This window comes from Neofelis nebulosa, chromosome 8, assembly GCF_028018385.1.
Source record: "Neofelis nebulosa isolate mNeoNeb1 chromosome 8, mNeoNeb1.pri, whole genome shotgun sequence".
NCBI lineage: Eukaryota > Metazoa > Chordata > Mammalia > Carnivora > Felidae > Neofelis > Neofelis nebulosa.
The window spans coordinates 33,635,177-33,652,932 of record NC_080789.1 but is presented as its reverse complement, the minus strand read 5'-3'; the positions used below and the strand labels follow the sequence as shown (position 1 = coordinate 33,652,932).

General features: G+C 34.5%; 1 protein-coding gene across 8 annotated transcripts in view; it reads right to left on the bottom strand.

Annotated features, from left to right (window-relative positions):
* Nucleotides 1–17,756, bottom strand: part of MGAT4C (MGAT4 family member C) — a 742,934-nt gene that overhangs the window by 128,674 nt on the left and 596,504 nt on the right. For 2 of the 8 annotated variants that reach the window (XM_058741869.1, XM_058741870.1), the window contains exon 2: nucleotides 3,290–3,473. The exons of the other annotated variants lie outside the window; for them this stretch is intronic. The gene's annotated coding sequence lies outside the window, so the exon portion shown is untranslated. The remainder of the gene's footprint in view (nucleotides 1–3,289; nucleotides 3,474–17,756) is intronic. 8 annotated transcript variants of the gene reach the window in all.

Here is a 17,756-nt window from a genome sequence, read left to right as displayed (position 1 = left end):
GTCTTAGCAGCCATTGGACAATCTGATTTGTATCAATAGGAATGGAGAGGATCAGAGAAGATAATGTTACATCTAAAAAGACGTGGGGAGGAGTAACTGACTGATCAGGAATATACAAAGGCCACATGGAAAGTTCTCAATTCTTCAGTCTTTCACATAATCCTCCTAGGTCCACATGACTTACCTCCATCTCATTTGCCTCACCTGAGAAATATTTACTATATTTCTCCTGGATTATTCTAACAATCTTAAAAATGCTTTCTCTACACTGACTTTTCTACCATTTAGAATGATTTATCTATAATGTTAAATATTTAGCTATTATATTCAGCCCTTGAAAAGAATGACATCTTTATATATATGATTTATCTATAATTGTTAAATATTCAGCAATTATATTCAGCTCTTGAAAAGAATGAAATCTTTCCATTTGCAATAGCATGGGTGGAGCTAGAGTGTATTATGCTAAGTGAAATAAGTCAATCAGAGAAAGACAAATACCATATGATTTCACTCATATGTGGAATAAGAAACAAAACAGATGAACATAAGGGATGCAAAGAAAATAAAGAGGGAGGTAAACTATAAGAGACACTTAAGTATAGAGAACAAACAGAGCTGATAGAGGGGAGGCGGGAGGTGGGTAGGGGACGGGTTAAATGGGTGATGAGTATTAAGGAGGCACTTGTTGTCATGAGCACTGGGTGTGGTATGTAAGTGATGAATCACTAAAGTCTACTCCTGAATTAGTGGTACACTATATATGTTAGCTAACTAGAATGTAAATAAAAATTGATACAATAATTAAATAAATATTTGACATTATGAAATATTTAGTAATTATAAGAGATTTTAAATGGCTATAAAATTTATAAACTAAAATATTAAAATACTCATCAGTCAGTTTGCAAAGACCCTTATGTACCTTTACTTTACCCTATTCAATTTTGTCTTCACTTAGACAGTACCAGTATCATGATATCATGACTTTAAGTTGCATTACTGTCCTTAAAACTTCATTATTTATGCATTTCTAAAAAAAATTATTGATTTTTCCTGTGCTTCAAGTGTTTAATTATAAGATAATACTGTAAGCATCCTTCTGTGAATTGCTTTTTTCACTCAAAATTATATTCCTGATTATGCATATCATGTAAACCTGTTGTTTTTAAAATTTTCACTGTTGTGTAATATTCCATTGTATATGAATATAATACAACTTATTTATCCAGTCTAATGTTGGCAGATTGGAGAGTGTTATTGCTTTATAAAAATCAATTAGTTACAACTATAAAGGTCATTTTATGAAACATTTCTATGTATGTCTTTTGATGTATATATGCAAGGGTTTCTTCAAAAACTTGAGTAGAAATATGATATCTTTGGGGATGTAAATCTTCCGCTTTACTAGAGAATGTCAAATAATTTTACAAAACATTTGTACCAATTTCATATTCATAATCTCACCACTAGTATATGAGAAATCCAGCTGCTCTACATTTTCTTCAAGACTTGATAGTGTGGTCTAATCCATTCCTCATCCTGCAGCTACTGTGACCTTTTACAAATGTAAATCTGATTAAGTCACTCAAACCCTGCCTAAAATCCTTTAATGGTTTCTCATTGATCCCAGAATCCAAAGGTTTACCATTGTCAAAGGATTCTTTCTGCTCTGACCTCTCCATCATTTATATTTTATAACACTCCTTACCTCTATCTCCATACTGACATTCAGTTTCTCTTTTCTGCCTGAAGGCCTTTATGTGTGATAAACTTTTCCCTGGAACTCTTTTTTCTCTTCATATTCATTGATTAACTTTGCTTCTGTAGTCTCATGTTAAATGTCATTGCCTCAGGAAGCTTTTCCTGACTTCTTAGATTTATTAGGCACCCTTCTCATTGACTGCCAGAATTGTACATTGTGTTTTCTAAATATATTATATATCACAGAAATAATTAAGAAATGAATAGTGTATTTTTTAATATGTCTACTTGTAACCTTTAAGTTTAAATCCAGTCAATCTTTGGTTCTGTGCTGTTCACAAATTTATTTTGAGCAATTAGCAAGTACTTGACTAATAGCTATTGTTCACTATATGTGTGTTGAATGGGAATGACTAATCTCTACACACACACACACACACACACACAAACCTTATATTTGTTTTTATTCAAGAAGTAGTAGACTATTATTCAGCAAATATTCATGTCTTCCCTACACTCTCAATTCCCCCAACTTCTAGTGAGGGGTATATTTTTCTGTGCCATTGATATTGATGTTCGCCATGACCTGCTTTGATGAGTGGGAGTTATGAGGAAAGCATAACTTTGGAATGTGCTTGCCTTTTTAGGCATGGTGTCTTGCCTTCCACCATCACGATGAGAAGGATATGCTCTAGTTAACTTGCTGTTCCCTTAAGAATAGGGAGTCACATGAGATTGAACTGGGGCCGCTATGGATCAAATACGATCTAATCCACAGATTAAGATAGAAATGATTCTTTTTGTAAGCCACTTAGATTTGTTGGCTAATTGTAGACAGCAAAAGGTAACAGACACACTAGATAAATTTTAAAAAGAGATGAAATTCTTGAAAGACAACATTGACAGATTTAAGTTTTGTCAAGTAATTAGCAATAAAATAAAAGGAATCTAATTTAAGTTGAAATATAAATAGCTGCTCAAATCCATTTTTTTCTTCAAAGTAACTTGGATGAGAATAAAATATAAATTGAAATATTGGAAAATTTGAGTGGAAGACTTCTTTATTTTAAACTCTGATTATGAGCCTTTTGCCACATAAATCCTTTCATGTGTCTGGGCATGAAACAATAAGGACCATAGCAATTATGAGGTATAACTGACAATTTCTCTGAACATTTTAAGGGCTAGCTTTAAACTGAACATTTTCCATTAGCTGTACAGAAAGGGTTTTATAATCCTTTTCTGTGATGACCCCTACTTTTCAAAGCTGAAATATAAAGTACTCTTAACCAATTATCAGCTATACCTAATGTTCAAGTTTAGCTTTTTAGTCATAAAGAAAAAGAGCCATTTAAGTTCCAGAGGTAGTGAGTATATCATGACTAAGAGCATATAATTTAAGTCATGCAGATACTACAATTTAAATGCAAACTATACCTGTTAAGACTATTCCTGGTTAAAGTAGCTTCTACAATATGGAAGTTTCTCTAAATTCCTAGGCTTAAGAGAGTGAGATTAGAAAAATCTACTTTACCACAATATAAGTTTGATGCTACCACAATATAAGCTTGATGACAGAATTTACCTCCTTTATTACAAGAGTCAGCATCCCCTTCTTACTGGGTGGTGGTCCTATGTTAGGTTCCAAACAGTACTCACACAGAAAGAGGGATTCTATGGAAGCCTCATAAATATTATGGCCTGTTGCCCTAGCTATAGTCCATCCTGCTAGGAACAATCTTCTCACCCAAGCCAGGCTGGTTCTCACTCTGAAAAATGTGAATTGAAATTCAGGGTTAGATAATTAGATCTACTGTGATACACCTGGAAGTAGAGTGATATGGATATGAACATCTTGAATGGTTCTGTGAATGCTAAAGTAGGAAAGTGAGACAATGCACAGAAAAGCATATCAAGCCAACATAGCAGATATACACAGATTGAAGATGGAGTTTCCTGTCTGGTTTCCACTTCTTTTTACTCCTTTGACAAGAGGCCTATGTACACATATATCTTTTCATGAAATGGAGGAAAGACTCAGATACTAGGTTGCCTGTTCGCCTATCAAACTCACCTGTGACCAAATGAGATATTTCTCATCAAACTTGACATTGGAAATGTCAACAGCAGGCTGCTAGGACACGTCTCTGTATATTCCAATTCTTATTTCTCTTTTTTCCTTTTAGCTGAACTTCTCTGTACAAAATCCAAACTTTCTCAGCTAAATGTACAGAGGAGATTGTATATATATTGATGGTTATAACTGTGTTGGTAGAGATGCTAAACTCCTAACACCCAATAGGACAGTCTCTGGAGATAGGGCTTATCAGAAAGTAATTAAGGAGATAGGGCCTACAAGAAGGTCAAGGGCAGGGCACCGATCCCACAGGATTAGTGTCCTTATAAAAAAATACCAGAGAGCTCTCTCTCTCTCTCTCTTCATGCAGAGACAGAAGAAAAGCCATGTGATGACACAAGCAAGAAGCCAACCCTCTATGAGTTGGGAAGAGAGCTCTCTCGCCAGAAACCAAATTTGCCATCACCTTGATCATGGACTTTCTAACCTCCTGGATTGTGCAAAAATAAATTTCTGTTATTTAAGCCATCCACCCTATGGTAGTTTGCTATGGCAACTCAATCTAATATAAATATTTAATAAAAATCCATGCTTGAAGGGGACCTATTTGTACCTGAGAGTCCCCAAATTTATAGTGATGCTAATAACAGAGCAACGTGTAAGCTGCCATAGCTTATGAAACATTTCCACTGGTATATATATCTTTCACTAAAAAAAAAAAAGGAAAACACACACACACACACACACACACACACACTACTTCCATGGCATGTTTAAAGGATGACATTTTTCTTGAACAACATCAATTTAAATTTAACATATTACTACCAGAATTATGTATGCCTTTCTGACCTGGGAGATATTGCCATGCAGGAAGAGAGGGAAACTTGTAAACAACAGCTAATAAAAAAAAATGAGTACTCTACTAGAGGTATGTATAACTTCTATGGGAGAACAGAAGAGCAATTAATCAGAAGTAAAGGACAATTTATATTTAGAAGTTTTTTTTCAAGTCTATTTATTTATTCTGAGAGAGAGAGAGAGAGACAAACAGACAGCAAGAGCACAGGGCAGGGGTAGAGAGAGGGGGAGAGAATCCTAAGCAGGTTCTACACTGACACCACAGAGCCTGTTGCAGGGCTCCACAGGGAGCTCAACCTCACAAATTGTGAGATCATGACTTGAGCCGAAATCAAATGTCCAACATTTAACCAACTGAGCTACCCAGGTGCCCCTAGAGGGTTGTTTTTTTTTTTTTAGCTTAACTTCTCTCTCCTGAAAAATAGGACTTGATGACATTTAAAGTCCTTTGCTGTTATGAGATTTAAAAATATATATATGGTATCAGTATTAATTTGTTAGAGGGACGAGCCAAAGACAAATCTAGATAATCCAATAAAAAACAGACATTTGAAAATCTGGGTAGAAGCAAATAGAAGCAAGAAGCAAAAGAAGAAGTAGCAAGTGTCATTATCAGAAAATTTAATTACTAATCATACTGTTATAGCAGATTATATGTATTGCTAAGCCCAGACCATGAAGGCAGCAGGAACTAGTGTGAAGAGGGTGAAGAAATCAAAAAGATCATAGACTAGGGATATCATTGGGATAGCAAATAATTTATGTAGCTTGCTCCCATGGTGGCCTATTCCAAGATGTGAGCCATGTTGACTTCTCTTCTGTGACCTCTAACCCTGACAATAGTAACTGACCCATTAATACGTATTCAATAAATTCCAGTGACAAGACTAATGAGGATAATAAAGTTCAGTTATGAGGTTTGTTGAAGAGAGAGGGAGCCACTAAGATACACTGAGTATCCAGGTAAGACCATGAAGGAAAAATGTAAATAAAAAAGATCCTGCATGTACTTAAGACTTTTTACATAATGTTTAAAGTACATGCAGGTCTTGCTCCATATGATGCCCTAGAAATCAGTTTCATTTCATCTTTCATATATAGTCACTGTAGGTCATATGAGTGAAGGTTCTTCAACTTCAGCAAGTGAAATATTTCATTTACCAAAAAGCTATATGCGGTGAAAATTCTGATAGCTTTCTCTAATTGAAACTACATTGCTGGTTATACCCTCAAGTACAGGTCTTATATCTACTCATTCTATGATTCTAAGAATCATGACACTATTATTAAAAATAGAGACAAAATATTCTTCAGGTCAGGAAAAAATTGGTGTCTGTGACCAAGGGGATTATGTATTACATTTCATCACAGAGTTGTCACTCTTGTGATATACTGTACAGCACTAAAAGCTATTGTTCCCATGAATTACAAGCCCAAATACCTTCACTCTGAGGATTCATTTTATCAGGGATCTCAGTATATTATACATTACCACTATAATGTGTAACATATTTTCAGTGACATATCTTTATGGAATGCTATAGGCGAAAGTAGAGTAATTATCATTATAGGAAAGTTTTACCAGAGATTTTATGCTTTAATTCCTATGTTTAAAGTTATTTAAGTTGTCTCTGTAACAAGAATGTTAAAAATATTCATAGGTGGTATTGTAAAATCAGTCCTTAGGGATTTTAAGTTATTATCAATTTTAAGAGGTCTTTTATGAGAGAAAAAAATTCATTGATAAGACAGTAAAAATTTTCAATGTGTGATCTTCATTTTACATTGCTTCATCTTTTGCCAAGTGGCTGTTTTGCAGGAGAGCAAAATGAAGAAAGAAAAATATTAAAGACTCAATTTGCTACACTAAAGTAAAACATAAGTAATTGCAGAAACAGAAATTTGTTTAAGTGCAAAAATTTTGCTAAATTCTCTGTCAGGCCATAAAACATGTAAATGGGGTATACATATTTTAAACATAAGAAATAGATCTCTATAACTTACATGGCCATCTACCTCTAGCTCCTGAGTTAAATTCTGGCCTGGCTAGCCATTAGTAGATAATTTGAAGTGACCCGAGAGATAGTACATTCAACACAGACTTGTTTTTTCAGGCTAAGAACCTAGTTACTTTATGCAAATTGGTAGGAGACCATTATCATGCAGCCCTGGTAATCAGTGTTTAAATTGTTGATAGCCTTGACAGTTGTGGCCAGATTATAATTGACATGGGCCCTGGGGCAAAAAATAAATAAATAAAATAAATTGGGTTGTGCCCAAAACTAAACAACATAATTACCAACAATTAGACATTAATTACAAGATAGCAGATTCTCAAACCCTTCTGAATTTGGCCAAAGTTAGACCTAATTACATTTTAATGTTGTGAAAACATCTATGTTCGTGAAATAATCAGGTATTCAGAGGGCTCTTCTTGTAGATTTTGTGTTTTGTAAGGAATTATTTCAGGAAATTAAATGTGTTTATATTTGCGGATGATCTAATCACAGAAAAATTAGTGAGGTGGGATTTGTGCTGATCTGGTTGTAATTTATCTACTTTACCTATTTTATTTGATCACTTACTAAAATACTGATAAACAAAGATATGAAAATTTTAGAAGTATATAAAACAAAGTATTTTGACAATTATGGTAAGGAGGAGGACCAGGAAGAGATTCTGAAGGCAAAAACATAGCTTCACTAATTACTTTCCACCAAAATGAAGAAACCCTGTCCAATATTAGAACCCATAGGAGCATAGCCATAACACATTCCCAGCCACAGCCTTGATAATAAGTTTGTACTATCAGGTGGGACATGAAAAAAATATTTATATGAAAAACATTTTAGCACATTAAACATTTCATTAAAGTTATTAATGAAAAAAAATCCACAGCATCCTTTTGGGACAAGAGACCTCATTTCTGATCAGAATATAAATAAGAATATTATCAAATTTTAACAGCTTAGCAATATACGAATAAACATTTCTTTATTCTAGTTCTTGTGATCTGAAAACTTGAGGCTGTGATCTACAAGTTTTCCTACCAGTCAGTTAAGGAACAATCTACCTACTTTATTAGGTGTATATTCTAACTACTTGTGACTGACAGGTTATTCTGTGCAGAAAAATACAGGTAAAATGAACATTCATACTTGCTTGTTCTGTCTTATTTTTCACTTCAGTGCATATTAATTTGTTCAACTGGCTAGGGGTTGTATATTTTATTCTTCGAGTGAAATTATACATATATATTTTTTATATTAGTTTTCTTGATTTCTACATCTCACATTCAGTCTTCTGGATTGATAATTAGAAGTCTGTCTATGTATCTATCTATCTATTTATCTATCTATCTATCTACTTTGAAGCTATTTTTAAAGTATTTTAAGTAGAATGTTATTTTTTTTTAAGTTTACTTATTTTGAGAGACAGAGAGAGAAAGGAGAGAGAGAGAGAAACAGAGAGAGAGACAATGAGTGAGGGAGGGACAGAGACATAGTGGACAGAGGATCCAAAGGGGGCTCTGTGCTGACAGCAGAGAGCCCGATGTGGGGCTTGAACTCACAAACTGTGAGATCATGACCTGAGCTGAAATCACACGCTTAACCAACTGAACCACGCAGGTGCCCCAGTAGAATGTTATTTTCTGACCTCTGCTTATGTTCTCTTGTGCCATTTAAATCTCTCATAGAATCTGCAAGTTATCCAACCCTATGTCCTTTCTAAGTCCTCATTCAAGACAATGTAGCACTGGGTATTTCTGAGCATTTCCTATTTCCTAAAAGCTTCCCTTCTCATAAATTCTATGATGTTATTTTATTAAATGGTTAAAAATTTGGTGGCTTCTGAGTAGTTTTCAGAACAGTTTAAAAGACATTATCATTGAGATTCAAGGCTTTTAAATTTGACAGCCATCCACCTGACTGGACACTTTCTTTGTAGATTCTAAACTTTATTCAAGATTATAATAAGCACTTTTATATCCATTTGCCTTTAATCTTTTTGTTTCCACATCTTGAAATATCTTAGTTATCTTAAACTTGACCTACTCTGTAATATTATAAACTCTTGCCTACTACACACAAAAGAAAGACTAAACCATTGACCCATCTAAACAATAGTAGATGGATTTTTTCTTATCTGTATAATGCCTAGCAAAAAAGGCTTAGCATATTGGAAATTATGAAATGTATTTGCATGATTTTTATTTATTTTTGTTCATCTTGAAGTTCACATGTGTCTTGGACCTAGAAAAAGGTTGGTCTAAATGAAGTGTCTGAGATTGGGTGAGGTGAGGGTAGAAAAGAAGCTGGAGAGCAGAAATATATAAATGGCAAAAATTTTATACTACAACTTTTCCTTTTACTTAGGATAGGTCCCCCCCCCCCCTCCTAACCAGCATATTCCTGGACCCAGTATAAGCCTGGAAGGGACACCAGAAATATTTATAGAAGAAAACTCGGCTTTCCTCCTTCCAAGTTGGAGAAATTGCTAAATCATGGTGAATTACTAGAGAATGGGAAACATGAAGATCATATTGAGTAAAAGTTTTCATATTTAAGCTCTTAAACCACCAGTATAATTACTTTTGATTACACCAAAATTAGTGATTTAGGGAGATTATAATATATAGGATTATCGTATATAAGTAGGGTACCTGTTATTTGGACAGTGTAGAAGCACTTACAGAAAAATAAAACGCTTTCCTTAATACAACGTTGGAGAGACAAAATTAAAGTTCAATCTCAAGTCTCTGGATTTCAGAGCTTTGTTTCAAAGATAACATTTACTGGGTTCCAGTGAGAGCAAACAAAGGAGAGAGAGATATTTGAAGGCCCAAAACAAAAGAATATAAACAACGACAACAAAATCCATTTTGAACCATTTCACATGGAACTACCAATTTTGAAGAGTATAATAAAGTGAATGACTAATGAATGTGTCCAATTTTAAAAGACTTCTGGCAAACACTCCATTTTTTGATAATTAAAAATTATAGGGGCGCCTGGGTGGCGCAGTCGGTTAAGCGTCCGACTTCAGCCAGGTCACGATCTCGCGGTCCGTGAGTTCGAGCCCCGCGTCAGGCTCTGGGCTGATGGCTCGGAGCCTGGAGCCTGTTTCCGATTCTGTGTCTCCCTCTCTCTCTGCCCCTCCCCCGTTCATGCTCTGTCTCTCTCTGTCCCAAAAATAAATTAAAAAAAAAAACGTTGAAAAAAAAAAAAAATTTAAAAAAAAAAAAAAATTATATTCTTACCATAATTGCTTGAAACAAATTGTATATGCAAATCAGCATCTCTATAACCGGTTAAAATCAGCAGACTGACCACTTGCATTCCCAGAGAGAAGGGCATGGAGCTAATTGACCCTGCCAGAGATTAAGTTTACCTACTGTGTTTCAATTTGGAGGGCAATTATATGTCTATGTAAGTTTTCACATGCCAATTATTGCATTTCAAAAAACTGCATGGTACTAATATCTCTGCAACTGAAGAGGAAGAAGAGAGAGTGTTCTCCAAACAATGCAATTAGAACAGTATAGGCAATTAACTTTGCTATTTAGTATAACGTTGAGAGCACTAAAGACTGAAGTAATAAATATTCACAAACACTTCATCATTATACAGAATCGCAGAACAGCCACACATTTTTAATACACAATGCAGGCAGTCATATTATTAAACTTAATGGCATCTGAGAAATGATGAAATGCTCACAGCCTTAAGCTTGTAATGAGATAAGCTTGTAGCCTGATCAGCTTGCATACAAATCATCTCATCTGAATAAAATTAGTTTGATTTTTATATCTCTCCTCAAGCACTGCTGAGCCCCCCTTTTTGTTTTGTGACAATTATAGAAAGGAAAATAAAATTTTTTCAATGATATGATAGTATCAGTGGGAGGGTCTACAACACATGACATTTTAGCTTCTTATTTCTAGTGCTGAATGTAATATTTCTTATATATTTTAAAAATAAGGAATGGATGCTGGATGCTAAATACAATGTGAGAAATCTTTTAAAGATTTTACGTTAACATAAAAATGTTTATATTTTAAGTGCATTTTCACATTCAAAATAATAGTAGCATGCTAGCATTTAATGTTGAAAGGATTGACTTTCACAGCTTTAATTGAATTTTCTTCTGAAAATTTGACCCCTCCTCAAATTCTTGTTGTAACATTATAATACTAAAGGAGATAAATGTATCTTAGATATGTCCTTTTAACATCAGTAAGACTAGGAAAATTATACGTGACTAAAGTGTACATTCAATATTTTGAGCTCCAATGTAAATCATTTCCTTAAACGCTTTTTGAAGTGAATTAATTGTTACAGATTTTACTTAAAACGGATTTCAAGTATCTCACATAGGTCATCGCCCTCTTCCCTGAACATCTTATTTGATGTCTAGTAACATTTAGCATGACATAGCTGTGAAAGAGTAAAAAGCACACAATCTTGATTTCCATTTCCAACCTGTATTGGGAACGAAAACTACAAAGAAACTATCTCAAGGAGAAACTCTTTGTAGGGTGATATCTTAGACTATAATTCTTGAACAGAGCTCTCATTATATTGCGTTCCCTCAATGAGTGATTCGCAATTTAGAACACCAGTATCAAATTTTATCTCCAAAAATAAAATTATGAAGGACAACCATGGTTCTCATTAAACTGGCTATTAAGCTACCCGTAAAATAAAGAGAGTAATTAGGAAAATATTTCATAAATAAGCTAAGTTAAAGACTCACACTCTCTTTCTTGAATCACCCTAACTTACTAATAGCTATTCATCCTTATGTATCCACGTCAATAGCTCCTAAGTGACATCACTGAGGATTGTGTTTGAACCTAAACTACATACAATAAAAACTTGCAATAATACATGCTCAATAATTGCTCATTATTATTCAAGGAGAAGTATCCCTGCACTTTAACTTCCTCTTGTTCTTCCGTATGCCCATCAAGAGTCAATTCTGTTACTTCTCACACATGTTTTTGCAAGTTGAACTTTTCCTTTAACTCAAAAATCATAAAATGTGGGAAGAATCTGCACTCAGATTCCAAGTGCTATTACGTTTTCCTTCTTCCAAGAAACCAACCCCAGAAATCATAGATAATGCATTAGAGGTATAGCTTATATGGGAAATTGTGTCAGAGGGTCCCAAGACAACCCTCAGGTTCAATAATTCTCTAGAAGAACTCACAGAACTCTTAAAACTATTATACTCACAGTTATGGTTTATTACAGAGAAATGATGCATTTTAAAATCAACAAAGCGGAGAAAGGTGAATGCGGTGAAGTCCAGGAGAAACTAGACAGAAACTTCAGGTGTCCCCTCCCAGTGAAGTCACATGGGGGCACACTTAATTCTGCTACAATGATATTTAACAACCCATGCAAAATGCTTCGAATCAAGGAAGTTCACTTTAGTGTTGGTATCCCAAAATTTTATTGGATGTCAGTAAAACAATCATACAGTGCCAACAGGAATAACTACTACAACTGAGATTCCAGCCTTCCTTAGAGCAAAAATAGTCACTCACCATACATAACATTATGAGCTTAAACTTCTGTGGTAGAACTGATACAGCATGGCCCAAGACTTCAGGCATAAAAAAACCCAAACAGGTGTTTACCTTAAGTACAGAGTGGCTGAAAGCCTCAGGCATATAAAAATATTCTTACCACATACCGTATTCCAAGGGTTCAGAGTTATCTAAAAAAAGTCAATCAAAGACTGGTACTGAAGATAAAATTTTCTTTGAAATGTACAGAGTTTGAACAACACAAGTCTGTTGAGTTAACCCTTTCCTGCCCTTCCATATAAAGTGGAATATAAATCAATGGACCAAAACACACAGAAAAAATATTGGCACTAGATGAATACACTGGTGAATGTACACATCCACATATTTTTTTAAAATAAAATCTAAAGTTACAGGATTATAACGTTTTAATAATAACCTGTTTTAAATTACTTTTCTGATTAACCAACCAATTTCTATAATTTGAGTGCCTCATTCAATACCAGGCATAACTGATAGTTGTAGTTTATATTCTGGTTAATGTTTTTATGCCCTAGTTCCTTAAATGAGGTCTCGCCTTGTTCTTGCCACTAAGGCTATTCTATAACCTTGTTTTCCTGCGTAGAAATTCTGGGCTCAGAATTTCCCAGCTCTGTCCCGTGTCTAGCCTTATCCAAACTGCTTTCCTAAGCTCACACTTATCACTGGGTTCACAATCAAGTGCTGCAATCCTGCTAACACACTGATATCCTGCTTGAATTTTCAGAGACCCAGTGGGCCTGACCCACAACTCTCACTTCAGCTTCTGGATCTCCTGCCGTGTCAGATGGGGCTTTCTTTCAATTTCCTGTAGTTTTCTCTGGAGCATTTGCCCTACAATGGTGAGTAAGCTTATTCTGTTTCTAGGTCTTTACATGGATTCTTCTGTGGCATGGAGATCTCACAGAGCTACTCTACTTAGAAAGAAATACATCTCTTATTCACACAACTTGCACTTAGCAAGTATTTAGGGCTTTAGTTAGTGGCCATTAAATACCAGGCACTGTGGGCACCTGGGTGGCTGAGTCGTTTAAGCACCCAACTTTGGCTCAGGTCATGATTCCCAGTTCATGGGTTTAAGCCCTGCATCGAGCTGACAGCTCGGAGCCTAGAGCTTGCTTTGGATTCTGTGTCTCCCTCTCTCTCTGCCCCTCCACCACTCACACTCTGTCTCTCTCTCTTAAAAATAAATAAACATTAAAAAATTAAATACCAGGCACTGTTCTAGTAACTAAAATATGTAGTCAAATGATTCACACACACACACTGATCCCGGTCTTTTCCTTAATAAACAAGCAAAAAAGATCAGTATGTAGAACTGACTTTTAAATTAGCCACTCGTTATCCTTCTTCTTTCCTTTCATAGTCTCCCATGGATCTTTCAGTGATTTGTTAGTGCATCTAATCTAGGTCAGCTCACTTTTCAATCCTGCTGAAGATAATGTATCCTGAGCCTCATAGTGCATACTGTTACATTTGCCACTCCACAGATTCTAATCTGCACTACTAATTGTAAAACTAATATTCTTTTCCCCCTGCATGCCCCTAAAGGTGGTGAAGAATGCCATAGGGTCATAGGTGCTCTGACATTAAAAACAAAGAATAAAAAAACATATTTGCCTCTCTCAGTACAAACAGCTGTAAATCCAACAAGTACATGACCTTTAGTTTCCCTCCTTCTGGAGGGAATGTGTTGAATTCACTGATGTTCAGACAACTGGGAAAAAAGTCTATCATCAAATTAGTATATCATTACATGGTGGACAAATATAACAAAATAAAATATTGAATACAGTGTCTATGAGATAAATCATGGAAATATAACTCTAAAAAGCAGAAAGCATACATACTATTGAATTCTCTAAGGCAGCCTCAGTTTAGATTCCATTTCACATGCTCAGTGTCAAGTCATAAGAGTAGGTATGTATCCTAACATATGACACATGCTCAGTGTCAAGTCATAAGAGTAGGTATCCTAACATTCTTTTATTAAAAAAAAAAAAAAAATATATATATATATATATATATACACACATACACACACACATATATATATATATATATATATATATATACATTTGCATTTATATATATATATACATTTGTATTTATTAATTGCATTTGTTAATTGTATATATATATATACACAATTTAATAAAGGAATATATATATGCATGTACATGTATTTAAACACATTTCTAGAGCTATTTTTACACATGCTCTTGGACCAATTTTAACATCCTGTCATTAATTAGTGAGTTAAATAGAATCTTTGGTATGTGTTTATTTTATATTTTTTTTTCTTCAACTTTTTTTTTTTTTTTTTTAATTTATTTTGGGACAGAGAGAGACAGAGCATGAACGGGGGAGGGGCAGAGAGAGAGGGAGACGCAGAATCGGAAACAGGCTCCAGGCTCCGAGCCATCAGCCCAGAGCCTGACGCGGGGCTCGAACTCACGGACCGCGAGATCGTGACCTGGCTGAGGTCGGACACTTAACCGACTGCGCCACCCAGGCGCCCCTATTTTATATTTATATGAAGTTATTGAATTTATCTTTCAGAAAATTATAATGTAATAAATGCAACAGTTAAAACCATATATCTGGGAGTCACTGGCGTGTAGATGATAGCTATGAAATGGGTAAGACTATTTAAAGAGATAATGCAGAAAAATCTGTGTGAATGGCTCTGACTCCAGAGTGCAGAGGAAATATGTATCAATTTCATTATATGCTCAGGAAATCTCTCTAAGGTTTTGATATCTTCATTTTTATATTAAGTAAATTATGGTTCAGAAAGCTTGAGTAGCTCTCCCAGAGTTTTACAACTAAAAAATGTTAGAAAGAAAATGTGGCCCTGGTCATTCTGACCCAAAATTGTGTGTATGTGTATTTTTTTTTCGACAAGAGCAAGATAATTCTCCAGATGAAAATAGCTTAATTTTTTTTATAGAGTTAATGGGCAATTTAGGCAATCTTCCTTCTCTTTATTCCCATCCCCCTCCTGATGTGTGTGATTGCTGTAATTTAGGCCCTGGATACTGCAAAACTACCTCTTAACCTATACTATCTTACCCAAAGGAGTTACTTCAAAATTGGTAAGTATAGATCTTGTAGGACATGCAAATACTATCACAGTAAGGACCATTTTAGTATAGGCGAATATAAAAAGGAAGCTTAAATATATGGCACGATTTTAACAAGTATAACTGTAAATTTTTTAACTGAAATAGGATTCATGAACTAAGTAGATGACTAAATTTCCCTATTTTTAACTTATGACTTTCTATTGTATAATTATATGAATATGCATAATGACCATTGGTTAATCCGGAATCTAAAATTATAATCAATTATATCCATATGAAATTTAAAACATTTAGCTCACAATGAGATTAAAGACAATGCATAAAGAATATACTACATAATGCAAATTAACTAGCTCGCAATGAGATTAAACATTTAGCTCACAATGAGATTAAAGACAATGCATAAAGAATATACTACATAATGCAAATTAACTAAATTGCCATTATTGATTTCTTATTCGCCACACTTTTTAATATGTATGTTTTTGTTATGCAGGTCAACAAATATAGATTTAAAAAGCCTATGAAAATGATAAATCCACTTATACAACTTCAAAAATTCAGTGATAAAGAATATTAAGAAATTAGAAAAAAAAATTGAAGGGGCATCAACAGTTATGGGTGATTGAAATAATAATGACTATATCATATTGCCCAAATGAAAGTTTATAATATGATACCAATTTCATCGACAATGATACATTTGTGGTAGACACTAGATCTTTAATGTTACATATATATCTTTCTGATAAACCACAACTGCTTGAGGGCAGGGATCAAAATGATATTCAACTGTGTATTTCCAGAGCACCTGGTGACTCCCCCATACATAAACATTAGCATATCCATTTAGTGTCTATGTCTTACACATCATGACCCCCATCTTTCAAATCTTATTAGAACCCTGAAAATATAAAATTTGTAGCAGGGTAAAATTAGAATTTTGACCATTTTTACCTGTTAGAGAAGTCTCCTAATTGAGTTTTGAAATAATTCTCTTTCTTTTAAAGCTTATTTTGAGAGCCAGTGTGCCAGTGGGAGAGGGGCAAAGAGAGAGAGAGAGAAAGAAAGAGAGAGAGAGAGAGAGAGAGAGAGAGAGAGAGAGAGAGAGAGAGAGAATCGCGAGCAGGCTCTGTGCTGTGGGTGCAGAGCCCAGTGCGGGGCTCCATGTCACGAACAGTGAGAGCATGACCTGAACCAAAATCAAGAGGCAGACACTCAACAGACTGAGTCACCCAGGCACCCCTGAAACAATTCTTTATTAGAAAAATAAACCAAGTTAATGTTGGAGTTTGGCTGCTTTAAACTATGAATAAAATATTGAAATGCAATTGTTAACAGTTTTTAAAAGTAAACGTTCATAACGATAAAGAAGTAAAATAGAAAAAAATATATATATATAACTTTATCTCTTAGTACAAATATTTTATTTTGAAAGAATCAACAGCATAGAACCAGATGCCGAAGGTCTGCATACTTCATGCCCATTTAAGAGAACTATAAACAATTACATAAAATACGAAAAATAAAAATTAGAAAATTTGATGAAAATAATGAATGCAGTAGGTAAACTGTGTCATTAAAGAATATTAAATATTGAAAATTTGTTACAATCATTCACAAAAATATAATTGAGGCTTATAAGGCCTTTAACGTAAGATGCTAGGTCAATGAACATTCACAGACAGCCAATCATGTATGAGATAAATATTAGGAACTGGGAAAGTAATTATTGTAAAATATTAATTCAATTTGCATAGAGGCTAAATTATTTGTTTAAATGGTTTTCTCACTTTCCTCAAAATTGTCTGCCTTACATCTATAATTATTTATGGGATATTCTAGATTTCCCACAAATGTGGAAACCAAACTTCCTATCTTGTCTTTAAGTACTAGGTTTTCAATCCCCAGGTTAAATATTTTATAGCTACCTTAAATGGCTTGATGTCTGCCATCCACCCACAGAGATTTTGATTCAGTAAGGCTGAGATAGACCCTAGAAATCTGCATTTCAATAAGCATCTCCAGCAAATTTGATTCAGATACTGTATAGAGCCCTCTGTTAATAAAATCTCTACAATCAGTGTCTGATTCTTGCCAATCTCCATTTGCAATACTCTTTCATCTCTAGCCCATAGTCAACATATTCACAGTATAACAGTATAATTCCATCTCCGTGCGATAATTACCGACTCTTATCAGAATTTCTTCAGCCTTTCCCCATGGCATTTTAGACTTAAAGTTAATATGAAACATGTTTAATTCTGAAAATTCTTAGATTCCCAGACCCTGTCCATCTCACAAACTTTCACATCCTCATCACTGATCCTTTGCATGGAACATAACAGATTTATTTGTTGAATTACTGAATAAATCCATGTTGTTGCTAGATCAATCCTGGAAAAATCACGGTTTTAATCAGATCACTCCCTGTATAAGAATGCTTCATAGT